This window comes from Polypterus senegalus, chromosome 10, assembly GCF_016835505.1.
Source record: "Polypterus senegalus isolate Bchr_013 chromosome 10, ASM1683550v1, whole genome shotgun sequence".
In the NCBI taxonomy this organism is placed as follows: domain Eukaryota; kingdom Metazoa; phylum Chordata; class Cladistia; order Polypteriformes; family Polypteridae; genus Polypterus; species Polypterus senegalus.
Window position 1 is genome coordinate 44134242 of NC_053163.1, and position 17149 is coordinate 44151390.

Consider the following 17149-nt stretch of genomic DNA (forward strand, 5'->3'; position numbering starts at 1 on the left):
ATAAAGAACAGTTTGAACATCCAGTGAACACCACTTTGCAGAAGTCAATCCTACTAGAAATGAATGTATGAATTAATTTCTCAAAAATTTAGATGTTAAAGATTTAAGAAACATGAAGATAAATTTGTAATGTGTGGTTTAAGTGACATGCTAGAGTGAAAGATAACTCCTAGATTGCGGGCTGATTCAGTAAAATTAATGGTGATTCCAACTGAGTTAAATGATGACAAAATATTGTTGTGATCAGCATCATTCCCTCAAATAATTAAAATCTCTGTTTTATTGGTGTTTATAAAGACAAGTAGTTCTCATCCATCCACTCCTTTAATTCACCAACACAACTAATTAAAGACAACATTGGAGAAATTTAATTTGGTCTAAAAGAAAGGTATAACTGGTTGTCATCTGCATACATGTGAAAATTAACATGATGTTTTCTAATGATAAACCCCAGTGGAAGCATGTAAAATGAAAACAGTAAAGGTTCCAGTACAGAACAGTGATCGGAATGGAGTAATATTTAAATTTTGAATTTCAGCTTTGTAAGTTATAAATAAATTTAATCTTTTGTTATGATTATGAGTTGGACATTTGACAAACTGACAAAATTCTGCTGTCAATCAATGTGTACATTAAAGTCCTCCATCAACACTATATGATCATAATTTATAGCCAAAATCAGGTAAAAGGTTGCCAAGTTCAGTCATGAAAAATGAATATGGCCCTGGTGGTTTGTAGACTGGCACTAGAATTGTGTTGGAATTGTTGGTCTTTTTTGTGTCCAATTCTGCTGGGATAAGCTTAAGCTTCCTTTTACATTGTGCTACAGAATAATAATTAAGAGAAGGATATCCAAAAATTTAATAGTACTGTAAAGAAAAAAACATTATCTAAGGAATTCTCACTTGAATTATATGTATGTGATATATAATATGTGATTATATATAAATGATATGATTCCATTTCTGTTTTGCAAGGTGAGAAAATGTGTGCCAATGGTTAAATAAAAGATCAGCAAAGATGACTTTTCTCATGTTTTCCTCAGGTTTAGAATCATATAAAAAAAGTAAAGCAAGCGGTCAGCTTTGAGTACAGGAAGTACACAACATAGACAAAGGTGCACCACTGGGATTGTCAAAGACAACTTCTAAGAAAATGAAATATCAATCCTCTGTAGTTTCATTCAGTTAGAATAATAAAAAAGACAAAACACTGACACTAAGAGCATGTTGCTTTGAGTTTAGTTACATTCTATATAAAAAATCTTATAAAATCTTAAAAGATGTTATGATTTCTCTCCTTAATAAAAAGCAATTAATCCTTCATTCTAGCATGTCTGAAAGCCTTTTGCTTTTATAGAATATTCCTATTATTAATTGTTTATTCCCTTTTAAAACCTACGATGTACTGGACACTGACACTGTTACTTAATACAGTATAAGGCACATAGTGCATGCAAACCTGATAATATAATAGCTCACTCTGAAAATTCTGGCTATATGCCACCATTTTGTCAATTGTTTGATGATGTGTGACACAGCTGATGAATTTTGGCTGTTTTATATGTTAATTTCCATTTCTATTCCTAACCCACACTTTTTGCTGTTTCGTGCATTTTATTGCATTAAATTATATCTGTCAAAAACAGCAAAAGTATCAATGGCATCAATTCCATCATGTATAAAATGGTTTCAATATTCATTTTTCATGGTATTGATTTTACATACCCCACTTCCAGTATGCTCTGAAATTGTATGCGTTGTGTCGTCCGAGTGTTACACAAATTGTTACAAAAGGGCTACCTCAGTGGTGTCTGAGCTTTCTCCATCACATTTAATTGACAAAGAGTGCAGCGACATCTGGAAATACTTTGGCTTTGTGCCAAATGAAGATGATAAAACCAAGGATTCATGCAAGTATGTATGCAAGTTGTGCTTCTGCACAATACAGACCAAGGGGAGAAACAATACCAATTTAACTAAACATTAAAAAAAACAGTAAACAACACAGTACAGTGGGTTTTAAGAAATATTTGTTTTATTTTTAATTAAGGAAATACATGTATGTGCCTGTTGTGTTTGACGTAAAGATGTGATGTGCATTTTTCACATGTAGTTTGTTAAGCTTTTCCCCAATTAAAACAACAGTCTACGATTTCTTTTATCTGGTGGTTGCATTCAGTTCCATACAATCTTTTGAGATCATGTGGATTGGCACTGTAAATATTTAGAGTCATGCAATTGTTAGAAATATTTTTGTTTTAACACAATACATAAAAGGCAAGTAAAAGTGATCAATATGTGCTCTGTTTCTATCTACTTTATAAGCAGATGCGTAAAAAATAATTGTGTTGCACTGTGATCGCTGCCACTGCCCACCTGCCACCCGAACACAGCTTAGCAGGCGGTGTGTTGCGCCCGCTGCCAGAGATGGTGAAGAGGTGGCAACAGCAGCTACAGTACCCTGAATTGGGTAAGTGGGTTTTGGAAAGAATATCTGAATTAACTTTTAATAAATCGGAAAATAAATGCTATCATCTACAGAGTTAACAAAAAATGCTAAAGCAACAAGGTTACTTTATGGAGAAAAGCCACATTACACACTGCTTGTTGAAATAACTAGTCAACAACAAAAAAAAAAACAAACTTGGAACAACTGCACAATTCATTATATTTCAACAACTAATAAAAATACTAAGTGTGAATTAAATTAAACTTTTGTGTAAATTTAATCACAGCATGTAGTTAAAACAATAAATATTATAATGGTAAAACAACTCAAGCATAGTTGCTACAACAAAACAAAACGAAGTAGATCAACAATAGTGAATCTAACAGTCGTCAACTTTGACATAAACACAAGCAGCAGCATAAGCAAAGCACAGCATCGTCTCACATACTGTAACAGTTGTCATGTGTGGGTGGTGTCATTGGCAGGTTCTAAATTCTCCAACATTGCAGAAGGACAAAACCTGAACATGTATTAGGAATATAGGTATTATCTACAAAGGAGCACATGACTCAGAGGGCCAATATAATCTAACTGGGGAGGGACTGACCTTACAAAAAGAGTAAAGGGGTGAAGAAGAAAAAAAGGTCAAGGGACAGTGCCAGAGCAAGACTACAAATCTTCAGGTGAAACTACTACCACTACAAAAGCAATCAGGTGAACCTGGATTCATGCATGGATGACAAATAAACCTAAAGGATTTTCCCACGTCATGTTTTGCATGGGAGAAGGCCTGACAAGCCTGTATAAGGAAGTTCTTTGTATCGGAGTATGGCTCGAAGTAACACTAGCAACAGTTAAGATAAAAACATTCAGTTAATCTTTCATCATAATTGTTGTTTGTGTATTTCTGTTTTTCAGTGGAACGTCAGTGTAGGGGGGGGGGAGAACTGCAGTAGATGTTTTGTATAAGGAACAACTTATTTACAATAGTAATTTTTGCAATTATGCTACCCCCTTGTATTTGTTGGTGTGCTTTGTTCTTGTTGTGAGATTGATAGAAAAGAAGTGTAGGTCACTAAGGATTCTGGATTATGTAGTTATGCATCCATCCATCCATTATCCAACCCGCTATATCCTAACCACAGCGTCATGGGGATCTACTGGAGCCAATCCTAGCCAACACAGGGCACAAGGTAGTAAACAAACCCCAGGCAGGGTGCCAGCCCACCGCAATATGTAGTTATTGTTTCCCTTTAGTTGCCACTGTATGGTTCAGCAGCACATTTTTATAATCGTGCTATCTTGGGCAAGGAAAGTTTCTCTTAGAAACAGACTCAATAAGCCCAGGTTTAAGTGCTTTCCACATTGTCCCATGCCTATTCTCCCAATGAGTCCTACTGCTAATGTGTCGCAGTCTGTCAAATTGGCCTTGATTAATGCTCACTTAATCTGTTGATTTAATTAAACACTAAGGTCTGTTTACAACATTAACAGTTGGAATGACAACCTCAGGTCTCCAATCTGAATAGAACTAAAGCTGTGGGGGAAGATTTTAATGGAGAAAGAAACTAAAAGCAGCTAAAGTGAAAAGAACAGTTGTAGCAAATCCTACAAGAAGACTGGATGAAATTATCACATTATTTATCAAATAATTAACCAGATGTGTACCATAGTGAATTGCTTCAGTTTTGCATTTAAAGTGACACCACACAAAATACTAACTTGTTTTTGAAAACACAAGAATTCTTGTTACTTTTTATTGTATTCATGTATATGTATTTTAATTTGACTATTATAGTGTTTTCACAGACAGATTATTATTTATTTCTAAAATAACTGACTTTAAAAATAATCTCCCTGAATGGTGTAAGACATTTGCACAGTAATGTAAGCACAGGGTAACAGGTACACTTTGCTCAGCAACATCACTCCAAGGGCTGGATACAGTATGTCTAAACATACCAAGCACCTTCTGGAGCTGAACAGAAAACCTCAAAACCTGACAAATCTGGAGCAGTAGGCACTGCCATCTTGTTAGGATTATGACTAGTGCCCTGGAAAATCCACTTATTATTTTCCATGACAAACAAAATGTCACATTATCTGAGAGTTTAAGGATAACAAGAGAATAAAGCTTAGGAGCAGAACTGTTAAAGTAGTGTTTTCCAGTGGTCTGCTTGTTCCATGTAGTAGTAGTCTTGTTGAAGATAACAGAAGGCTTGAAGTGTGACTTATACAGTATATTGATCTAAAATATCTAAAAGAAAAGGACACAGGTTTAAGGGTATAGGGGTATCTTTTGGAACAGATGATACGTTTGAATGAGAGGAGCACTTGTATTTTTTGGAGTTGTATGCACATGTTAGCAAACCACTGGGTAACCTAGAGAACAGAAATCAAGGAGACTTAGAATATCAAAGTTTAACAGTTTAAATAAGATGATACATAGTAATGAAAATAAACAAAAAAAGAATTGGGACAATGACATTGCATGTAAAAGACTTCCATCCAGGCTATTGTGTGCAGTAGCATGCAGAATTAGCTCAAGTTAAAAAAACAAATACAAAATAACTTATTTAAAGGGTTCAATACATGTCAGTGATAAGAATACAGTTATCAATGATAAAAATGTGACAACAATTTAAATAAATATGCAGATAGGACAAGAACTAGGTGAATAAATGTAATTTTTTTGTAAACAAAGTCAATTCATTTAGAGATGTATAAAACTGGATTATTACAGAAGGTGAAAAATTGAGCTAAATATGCATAAGTGTAGAATCTTACATGTTCAAACTAAAAATATTCAACAAAGTTTGCTATTGCGACTGTAAAGTATATTTTTACAGAAATATCTTAGACATCCTAGTGGTCTTGTTGTCTATCTTGTCATCTATTACAAATACACATTAAAATGAATTATTTATTGTAAATCATATTAAGATTTTGAGCTATAAGAACCATCTTACAGAGCATGTGTCTAGAGAAGTTGTGTTGAAACTGTGCATTTATAACAAGGTCACAATGTCTCTTACTTCTAATTTCTGTGTATTATCATTTGGCCATTGTCCCAAACTCTACAGGTACAAGCACAGTGTACAGTAATGATTTTTGGCTGTGAGAATGCAGACATGTGCAACAGCAACTCATGAGAGTGCTTCAGTCAGTAAAACAACTGCTTAAGACAACACTGCATTCTAGATTTGTCATTCTACTTCATCATCTTCAGGATGTAAGAAACATTGACAAAGTAAAAAGAAACTGTGAAAGATGAAGTGTCAGCAGAGGAGTTGGCCAGTTTGTAGTGAAGTATCTCTAGCCAACATTAAAATGTGCCCCACTATTCAAGAAACTGCAAAGTGTGGACATGCCTACCTTCACAAATCATATGTTCTTGGGGGTGATGGTCAGCTGGTACAGAGGCCTGTGGTGGTGGTTCTGGACACATACCGGATGAGGATCCATTTTGAAAGGGATATATTAGTCGAGTTTATTATGTTGGGATAACACAGTGCATCTGTTTCACTTTTACATTTACTAGTTTTGGAACTAATCTGAACCGAACTGCCATGATTACATAATATCATGGTGATGTGTAATTATTTTGAAAGCCCAAGGGGTCAGCTGTATTTCAAAAATCATTTCTGATGGGGAATGGCAATGGTAACACCAAGAAAGAACAGGGTAACACCATGCAGAAACATTGTGAAGCAGGAGAGATTCTTTATTTGCTACTGTGGAAGGAGAGGGAGAACTAGAAGTGACAGCTTTTGTTAAAAATGTTGGCCCTGGAAGTAACCATTATGATAGCACAGTTGAAAAACCACTGCATCTCCATTTTAATCATTTATATATACAGAATATTTTTGGGTAAGAGCAGTAGTAAAATTGTGTGATGATAAATCACAATGTTTACATAGAACTGCTTTTACATGAAATTTATGCACAAATGATTAATTAGGCCCTTTGTACATTTTTATACTAAATATGCAATGAGCCAGCTGCACAGTTGTCTGTTTCATTTAACTTTAAAGTTAAAGTTAATTATCAAAGGGGTTTGACTTTTGGCTTTAGCTTTGGTCTCAGATGAAACTACTATTAAAAAGTTAGCAAGTTTCTTTTTGTCGAGGTATGTGCTGCTAGAGGTTGTGGTGCATTTTTGGCTTTGGCTGAAAATGAAAACGCTTGTTTTAGTCAAATTATTCAGCACAAATTTGAATATACTGTATAAGTGGAAATTTACATTAAAGATAAAATTACAAATTAAAAAATAAATATTTAAATTACAAAGATAAATAATAATAAAATAGAAATGTAGACAATACAGATAAACAAAAGTAAAAGAAATGGTAGAGTACTTATGCTTGAATGAAATGACTATTAACTACAGCTATTATTAAGTCTGTAATGGTTATAACAGTACTGTAAGTCTGATGCTATGGTCAGATGGTCTGGGAGGCGTACTTAACTTAGAACTCAATCCTGCAAAGTAAGGCACATAGGGCAAGAAGCCTCCTCCAACATGAACAATGTGTTGCAATGTTCCAAGCATCAATCTGCCCCACATCAATGGTACCCAAGTCTTCGTGGTAGGTCACTCTCCAGGTTTCAAAGGGTCATTCCTGTCATCTCTTCCCATTTTTGGATGTCCAGGTGTGACAGCCTGTGTAGTGGGAAATGGGGACACCAGTCTACACTCCAGGGGCCTCATGTATAACGCCGTGTGTAGAATTCGCACTATAACATGGCATAAGCACAAAAGCCGAAATGTGCTTACACACAGAAAAATCCAGATGCTGGAATCTGTGCGTACTCCAACTTCCACGTTCTTCTGCTACATAAATCCCGGTCAGCGTGAAAAGTAACGCTTCGTGCACGCGCTTTATGTAACGCCCCAACTCCTCCCAGAATTACGCCTATTTGAATATGCAAATCAATATAAATCGCCCTTAAGCTCAGCCTTCTGTGAAAAGACAATGGGAAAAGCATGGGGGAAAATATAAGAATTTCAGCGAATACCAAATGGAGGCAAAGGAAAAACATTCTATTTGTTTAATTAAACCGTGGTATAATCAACGGAAGTTGATCGAATGACATAGCATGTTGGAGAAACTTGAAAGCTCACGTTCACAAAGTCGCACAGTGCCGGAAATAAAAAAGAAGTCACAAAGGCGAGTTGTAGTCCACCGTCTGAGCGTCATATGAAAGCTTATTAGGGTACAGATAAAAAAAAGGCACACAGTGGGGAAAAAGCATGAAATGTCAACTTCAATCTCGAAATTTCCACTTTAATTATGTAGTTTATTTTGTCATTAAAGTAGAACATCATAAACTTCATCTTAAAATCGTTTAATTAACCAGTTACTCAAATCACATCGTAAAGTAGCACATTAAATGCTTTGTTTTGTATGTGATCTTCTTTGTGATCTGTGTGTGAATCACTACTTGCTTCTTAAACCGGCTCTCTTCCTCCGACTGGACACAGAATCCACTACATTCATGATATTACAGCTCTCTGAATAACTAAAATACTGAGATGTATACGTGATATCATTTTTATGATTATAGGAGTTAAAGCACGTTATTAAACATGGGTTTCACGGCCAAATGATTGTGTGCGACCTTCGATGAAATTATTTATTGCAGAAGTACTCATGGGAGGCTCTAGGCTCATGGTGGCCCTGGGCAGAGAAAGAATCGATGGCCCCTTCACCCGCCAATGTCAATATGGTATTTTATGCACAGTGGATGGCCACGTCCATTGCGGACACTGCATAGCCGCCTCGTGCTCATGACACAAGCATTTAACTTTTGTCGAAATTTGCCACTGCGTTTTTAGCTGTGTCGTTATTTTCTCTTTCTGTTTTATATTCAATATATATTGGCGTGGCCGCCCCTGCAGTCCTTGCTTTTCTTTCTCCAAGTAACTGATCGCCACACAATCAGCTCTGTAATAGACGTTAAGCCATCTGTAAGCTTAGAGTGCAGATTCTTCAAAACGTTTAAGGAACATTGAAATATCTTCGTAGTACATGTTTAATTATTCTATCCTTCACAACACACTCAGTGAAGAATATAGATTATTTAAATGAAGTTAAAGGTTTATCTGTATAATATAATAAACATATTTTGCTGCATTTCATCTTAAAAATGATATCGTCATCATATGTAAATAAGCGCTTTATAAAGTGGCGCAGGTTGTGTAATATTATAACTGTAGTGCAAGTTTACAGTGAGGTAATTGTACTTATAAGTACAAACAGTTCTACAAGGAGCAATTGATTAAGTGCGTTTATAGTTCTTGGGATGAAACTGTTTCTGAACCGCGAGGTCCACACAGGAAAGGCTTTGAAACATTTTGCCGTGGCTGAGACATCGTGTGCTTGATACTGTATACCGATAATTCTCTTTCCGATCAGCTGCTGCTGTGATTCCCCACTCAGATACAGTTATATAAATACTCTGAGTGGTGCACTGAGAGTAATATGGAAAAAGATGATCCGCTGTGGCAACTCCTAACGGGAGCAGCTGAAAGAAGAAGAAGAAGGTGCAGTAATAGTAACAACGCTAAAGCAGTTATGGTATTTAGAATACTATGGCTATTCCCTGGACCATTATATTGTTACAGGTTAAATACAATCAGATGCATTACACTAATAAACAATATGCGGTTAGTTTCAGTGTATTTATAAAGCCGTGCCAGTAAAATAAAAGAGTAACCACACAGGAACAGTAGCATTGCTTTGACGCTGGGTGCCGCCAGTCTGCACAACCGAGCAGAGAACTTGTGTGCAACAAGGTATGAGGTACAATGGAAAAGTGCATGGCTTTACTCCAAGTGTAGATTTTTATACATCGCGATTTGAATGTGGAAAAATTCTTACACAACATTTCTGTGCGTACACACCGTTTATACATGAGGCCCCAGGTGTCCAGTATACGGAACCGACTGTGACAAGATGGTGTAAGACAGGGAGACACGGCAACAAAAATGTTGGGTTTTGCAAAAACAAAGTGAGGATTTATATATACAGTGGGAGCCACGTCAAACAGCCGCCTGGAGCATGACAGGTCCATGACAGGACCATGCACAATCCGTGCACGGAATGTGATCCCCCGCGATGACGCAGTTAACGACGCCCCGCCCCATAAGCGCCCCCATGCGCTTTCTAAAAAGATGGTTGCAATGCTGTATAATCCCGCCAGATGGAGCATTGACTGCTTCAGTTAACTGCAGTGTCCAGGAAGCCCTATACCGTATCTTTAATATACTGTATAGGCAGTTCTTGTATTGTCAACATAGTTTCATAAATAGATGACGTGGTAAAAAAAACAACAACAAACCGATTAATAAAACAGATTTGTTAAATCTCTCAATACACAACCCATGATGATTATGCTATTTATTATTAAATAATGAATTAATAAAACTAGTTAGTAAAATATTTTTATTCTAGACTATAAGTGAAGAAAAAATAAAGCAAGTTACAGTAGGCGGTTGATACGACAGCTTGCGTGGTGCAATGCTAAGAACTGCTGATTTCCGATCCGTGCTATATAAAATCATCACATTCAAATATTAACAATTCCCACACACCCTTCCTACATTCACGACATGTGTACTTGTTGCAGTGTACACATCTCTCTGTGCTATGGTTCCTATTACACTGAATGAGCACCTGACATTGTACTTTCTTCCCTAAATAAATCACATTCGAGTATAGCGCGTCTCCAAATAAATCACATTCGAGCTATAGCGCGTCTCCAAATAAATCACATTTGAGTTATAGCGCGTTTTTATGTGAAAACAGCATTGTCAGATTGTTCGTGAACGCGACTGAGAGAATGGAACTGAATTTAAAAAAAAAAAGCTAACCTTTACAATTATCATGCATTTACATATTCGTTTTCAAATAATATTGCATTATTATATAGGAGCTTCCCTGTCTGCCTATCATATAGTGCCTTTCCTTCCTACCTATCTATATATCTATCCGCTTAGCTGTTTTTTATGTATCTATTATACAGTGCCTTCCCTGTTTATTTATATATCTAGTGCCTTCTCTGCCTGTATGTCTGTCTGATTGCATATAGCGCTGAACTTACTGCTCTGTACTATTCTGTCCTCTGCATGTCCTGGAGTACAAAAGAAACAGCACCATACAGCAACATGTGCGAACTGGCAAGATCGGGGAAAAAACACGCGGTCACTGATTACAAACCGCAAGATGAATGAAAGAGACAATATATGTAAAAATCATCAAGATTAATGCAATATTATTTGAAAACGAATAGCGTCAGATCGGGTTTGAATATGCGCCCGATCTGACGCTGTTTGTTTTCAAATAATATTGCATGTACTGTGCGTTGAAACTGCTTCACTGAATAAGATGACTCCTTCTGTAACAGCATCAGCGTGTATTCAAACCCGATCTGACGCTGTTCGTTTTCAAATAATATTGCATGTACTTAACTATTTTAGAATAAAAACATACATTTGATTTCAGTCAGTCTGTAAGAGCCAGTGTACATTACAGGAGCGTATTAGGGCCACGGTGAAAAAAAAAATACGGACACAGTGAAGAAAAAAAAAATCTAAATGTCGAGATTAAAGTCGACATGTTGACTTTATTCTCGACATTTCCACTTTATTGTCGCCAATTATGTCGAGATTAAAGTCGACATTTCCACTTTATTCTAATAGTTTATTTTGTCAGTAGAATGTCGCAAACTAAACTAAATCTTAAAATGAATGTTTAATTTACTAGATTTCCTCAAACCCCGTCATTAATTAATGTAGCAGATTAAATGCTTTATATTAAGTGTTCCCCGACCCAGTTGTTAATCTCTATGCGCTTCTTCAACTGACTTCCTCATGCACTGAGAGGCACAGAAATCGATTGCTGCACATTGACTTCATGATATTCCTGCTCTATGAACATTCAGAATACTAAGATAAATACTTGATATCTTCTTCACGATGAAATGCATTAAAGCATGTATTAAACATGGCTGGCGGGAGCACGGTGGCGTGGCTATAGAGCTGCTCCCTTGCATTAAGGGGTCCCCAGTTGTATGTTCAGTGTAGTGAACTTTATGGCAGGTGTGACGAGGCTCCAAAAAACTGGATATATGAATGGGTATCGCACAGGTTTAACTTAAATATTGTGTAAATGTTGGGTTCGTGATGTGGTGATCGGAGACACGAACGCAGAATTCAATGGATGTTCTTCTGAGCGGGCTTTCTTTATAGCATGCGGGTTGTCTCTATCTGACGTACTAAACTTCCAGTTCCTATCCTTGCTTTTTCTTTCTGCACCTAACCAATCACCACACGATAAACGTCTTTGTGAAATTAAAACAAGTTATAAACCTAGACCTCAGAGTTTTCAGAACTTAAAATGTATTAAAGCATGTGGGGGCACGGTGGCGTGGCGGTTGCACTGCTGCTTCGCAGCAAGGGGATCCCGGGTGTTCCCTGCCTTGAGTTCGCATGTTTTTCTGGTGGGTCTACTCGGCGTGCTTCAGTTTCCTTTTACAGACATGTAGGATGTGGGGTTTTGTTATGTATTATTGACCCTGCTACTTTAAGTGTTGCTCATATTCACCCTGCGATGTGTTGGCGCCTCATTCAGGATTTACTCCTGCCTCGCACAAGATGTTTGCTGGGATGGGCGCAACCCTGAATGGATGGCATAATTAAACATGTATAATGAAGATTTTTTTTAAATCTCTGAAAACTCTATCCCAGCAAGTTATATTTTTACCTTTTGTGAAAGTGTTTGATATTTGGACTTCAGGCTTCATACATTATATAGTTTATGCTTACATTTTGTCATTTACTACTACAATATGAAAAACGTTTCTGTTTTAAAAATGTGTTCACACGGATTACTGTAGAAATGGAACACACGTGAAATGCGTGTATTCCAAATAATGATCTATTATTTCCACTCTAAAACTCCACTTCACTCCCAGATAATCAATCAAGGCATGAGCTGGGAGAAGTTTGTGCACGTTCTAAGTCGTTGGGGGGATGGAATAGCCGGCTACTTGCAGCTTTTCTTTTATCAGCACATTTAGATTAACAAAAGACACTGGCGGAGAGGTGAGAACGGTTTTAAGAAGCGATTGACTAGTTTGGAAGAATAAATTTTATTTCTAAAGTCGTGTGTGCGTGTTTTAATTGTTGGGGGATGTGGCAGCAGAGACAGATTAAATCCCCATAAACACTTGGCAACAATATTAAAAAAGTTAGCGCCTGTTATACCAATGTATTTTTACTGATTTTTTACTGCTTATATTTTTTATCTAGTTTCGTTTGGTTTTACGCAATTTCATGTGTTATTTGTGTGTGTGTGCGTGCGTGCGCGTGTGTGCACAAGAGAGAGACTCGAGAGAGAGAGAGCTTACAGTACAGTATATTGTAATTAGTCCAAGGTCGCTAGAGCCTGGCTTACTCCTACCAATATAAATTATTTCAATTAAACCCATTTGTCTCAATCACAAATTAAGCCAACGCTGTAAACAAATGACACAATAACTTATACATTCTAAAAATCAAGTTTTATTCGAACATTTGCAAAATATATACACAAAAAAATGAAAACAATCATATATTTCTGCTAAAGCCAGCCCGTGGCTGTTCAGGGTCAAGTTTACGAGGGCTTCTCAGTCTTTCGTTTATTTTACTTCTGACTCGGAACCTGTGGTGCGCTGTCAGATCCGGAAATCTCTGCATGACAGTCTCGTGCACCTTCTCTTTTAAATTCTTGGGCAATTTGGCTTTGCCGTTTGTCCCACTCCAGTTCACCTGCTTTGCCCAGCTCTGGTAGGCCTCAAATGGACAGAGCGCCATGAAGACACTGGCTGCATATATATCTGGGCGACGCTCTCCTCGCTGGAAACACTCTTTGTAAAATGTCTCCTCCCTTTCAGCAGTCAGAGGCCTGAGAGGCACATCTGGAAGGTGTGTGCTTTTCTTGAAGCTGATGCTTTGATGGCAGGCTGGAGTAGAAGCTAAAAATGCTGGTGACATGGTCAGTTCAGCGTTGCCCTCGTCAGAGTCTGAGACCCAAATAGCCGACGTCCACAAGAGGAGCGTGGGGGCAGAGGTGAGCTGCTGCCACATCGGAGGAATGGGGGTTCTCTCGCTTTCTAGCTGTTCCAGTCTCTGGATGACAGCCTCCAGCTGAGTCTTTAGGGCCGCACACACCCCTCACACGGCCCCACTACCTTGGTTTGGACCAGCTGTTGTTCCATTTTTGTCATTCGACTTCGGAGGTCCCTGACTTCAGCACCTAGTAGCTTCTTGGAAGATTTCATAGAAGCTGGCGCGATTTAGAGAACGCTAGCCTGAAAAAAGTTATTATTTAATTATGCTATACAAAAATATATAATATTTTATATATTATAATTTATATATTATGAAACCAAAGCATAATATTGTACACAATATTAGAGCTTAACATATCTAAACTCACACCCATGATATATTTCATAATGTATTTTAATGTAATTTGCAGTACATCAATTCAACTTACTGCTTTCTTTTTCACCATTCTCACTTTGCCTCTAGGGGTGGATGCTGCAGGTTTTCTCTGCTTTCCCTTTTTGGTGGCTGAGGAGGGCACCTGTGCCCAGAGAAACATGAATCAGTCACACATTATGAAACCAAAGCATAATACTGTACACAATATTAGGGCTTAACATATCTGAACTCGCACACAAAAAAGGAACATTTGCTTACCGTAGCTGAAACACGTTGTGGTCTCTGTGTCTTGTAATAAGTGACCGCTTCCATTCTTAGCAGAATTATGGAGTCGATTTAATTCTTAAATTCGTCAAATGCGGGCCTGTGGAAAATCAGCACAGCAGATACAGCAGCATTTTGAAGGATTGGGGATTAAAGTTTCGCTTCGTGTTGTGCGATATCACTACAAGGAGAGACATCATCGACGTTCTTATCCAAAGAAACTACACCAGTAAATAATAAAAAGAATTAGCAAATACTGGACAAGTGTGTGATACTGTTATTCATACAGTAGAACAAGTTATGTTTGCTTTTGTCTAATGGTTATCTCTGATTTCTATAGCAATATCCTGAAGGCTATTGATGATATGACCGTGGCTAATGATGAGATGACCGCCCGGCAAGTGCAGCAGAAAGTTGTCAAAGACTTCGGCGTTCATCTGAGTCTCACCAGTGTTCACGAGCTCGCAGAAAACTTGGGTGGACATTTGGAATGACTCGTTTTAGCCCAATGATGAGAGACCGCAGTAAGGAGGCACGGCTAAATCAAGCTCTTCAGTGGAGGGAGTCGGGGGAGATATGGGATGATGTGTTGTTTACAGACGAAACAACAGTAGCTCTTGAGCACTATGCCCGACAGAGTTTCCACAAAAAGGGACATACATTTTGCTTCCAAACCATGGCCTAAACATCCATTGAAGGTCCATGTCTGGGGAATGATTTCGAGATATGGAGCAGGGCCTATTGTAATTTTTGAAGGAATTATGGACAGACAGTTTTTCGAAAATTCCATCATCAAAGCAGCTGCAGGACCATATATACGAAAATATTTTGTATTTTTTGTGTGTGTGTGCAAGAAAGAGTGAGAGAGAGAGCGCGTGTGCGAGAGAGGGCTTATATTGTGATTTGTCCACGGTTAAAGCCTGGCTTACTACTAATAATAAAAAACATTTCAATGTAACCCATGGGTCTCAATCACAAAATCAGCCAACACTGTAAACAGATGACACAACAAATTATATACTCTGAAACGTTCATTTGAACATTTAAAAATATATACAAAAACATAAATATAAAAACAATCAACTATTATTGTTAAAGTCAGTGCGTGGCTGTTCAGGATCAAGTTTACGGGGCTTCGTTTAATGTTGAAGCACTAACGGCCAAAGTGCCACCGGTGTGTGTGAGTGTGCGCGCTCCGGCATTCGTCAGGTTTGTCTGAGCTGGCTTTAACACAAACACATTTGCGCGCCAGCAGGACGAAAAAAAACATTTTAGCACCATCTAACAGTCAGTAATAAGGGAGAAGTCAGTACATTCTCCGTTGAGATTTCTCACATTCCACTCCTCCTAAGTTTGTCTTTTAATGAAGTTCTAAGAAAACTAAGAAAAATATTTTGGGTCACTTAAGCACGAAATAGCACGGACGCAAATGATCAAGATTTTAATTGTTGTTGTCATTTTCTCAAACATGATTTTCCAACTTGGCGTTTATAAAGATTCAGACAGACTGAATTTAAGAATGCACCCCTAGTAACCTAAAAAAACACACACACACACCGAAGAGCAAAGCGGAGCTGCGCATTCACACCTCAGACCGTCTTTTGTCTTGTAAATGAGGTATCCTAATTCACCTTCCAATCCCCACCAGCACACACAATCTTCGTCTGTACTGTACACTGTTGCTGTTTGTTAGGGCACTTCATGGTTATAGGCCTACAGAGTACTTTAATGTATAAAACACTTACTTCCTGGTTTGTTTTATTTTAAATATAGCTTATTACCTTATTCAGCAAAATAAACAATGTTATCTTTGTGTTAATTATTAACGTATTGATGTCTTTTAATTAAGGACAAAAATAGACCATGCGCTTGTGTTTAGGACTGCTGAACAGCTGTGTTCATAGGTTTAATCAACGATAACAGTTAAAGCATTTGTGGATGAGAGGTGTGTGTGTGTGTGCGCTCCTGCATTTCTCCGTTGACTTTAACACAAACACATTTGCGCAGACAGGTCTAAAGAACCTCTCCCCCCACCAAAAAAACACACACAGGGCAATTAGCACCATGTTATAGTCAGTATTCTCCACTGAGGTTTCTCACCTTCCACTCCTTAGTTTGTCTTTGCTCTTTTGATGGAGTTCTTAAAACCCAAAAAATTATTTATACTGAGAAAAAATTATTATGGGTCACATAATCACAAACACAAACTAGCACAGATACATATGATCAAGTGTTTAACTATTGTTTTCATTTGTTTCTATGACCAGTAATAATATTAATAATAATAATTATTATTGTTAGCCCAACTCTTTGACTATTTAAAACAAAGGCGTCTCCCATTTTTTGCCCATTTACTGTAAGTAGTTGGTTCAAGTAAATTTTTTTAAATACCCAAACAATCCCCCAACAATTAAAACACGCACACACGACTTTAGAAATAAAATGTATTCTTCCAAAACTAGTCAATCGCTTCTTAAAACTGTTCTCACCTCTCCGCCAGTGTCTTTTGTTAATCTAAATGTGCTGATAAAAGAAAAGCTGCTATTCCATCCCCCCAACGACTTAGAACATGCACAGACTTCTCCCAGCTCATGCCTTGATTGATTATCTGGGAGTGAAGTGGAGTTTTAGAGTGGAAATAATAGATCATTATTTGGAATACACGCATTTCACGTGTGTTCCATTTCTACAGTAATCCGTGTAAACACATTTTTAAAACAGAAACGTTTTTCATATTGTAGTAGTAAATGACAAAATGTAAGCATAAACTATATAATGTATGAAGCCTGAAGTCCAAATATCAAACACTTTCACAAAAGGAACAAATATAACAGAACAAGTATGCTTTTATTCAAAAATATAACTGCAGAAAAAATCCGCCTTAACATGCGACATTGACACCCGTTTACTGTGACGGACTCCGTAGTGCAATTGAATCAGCTC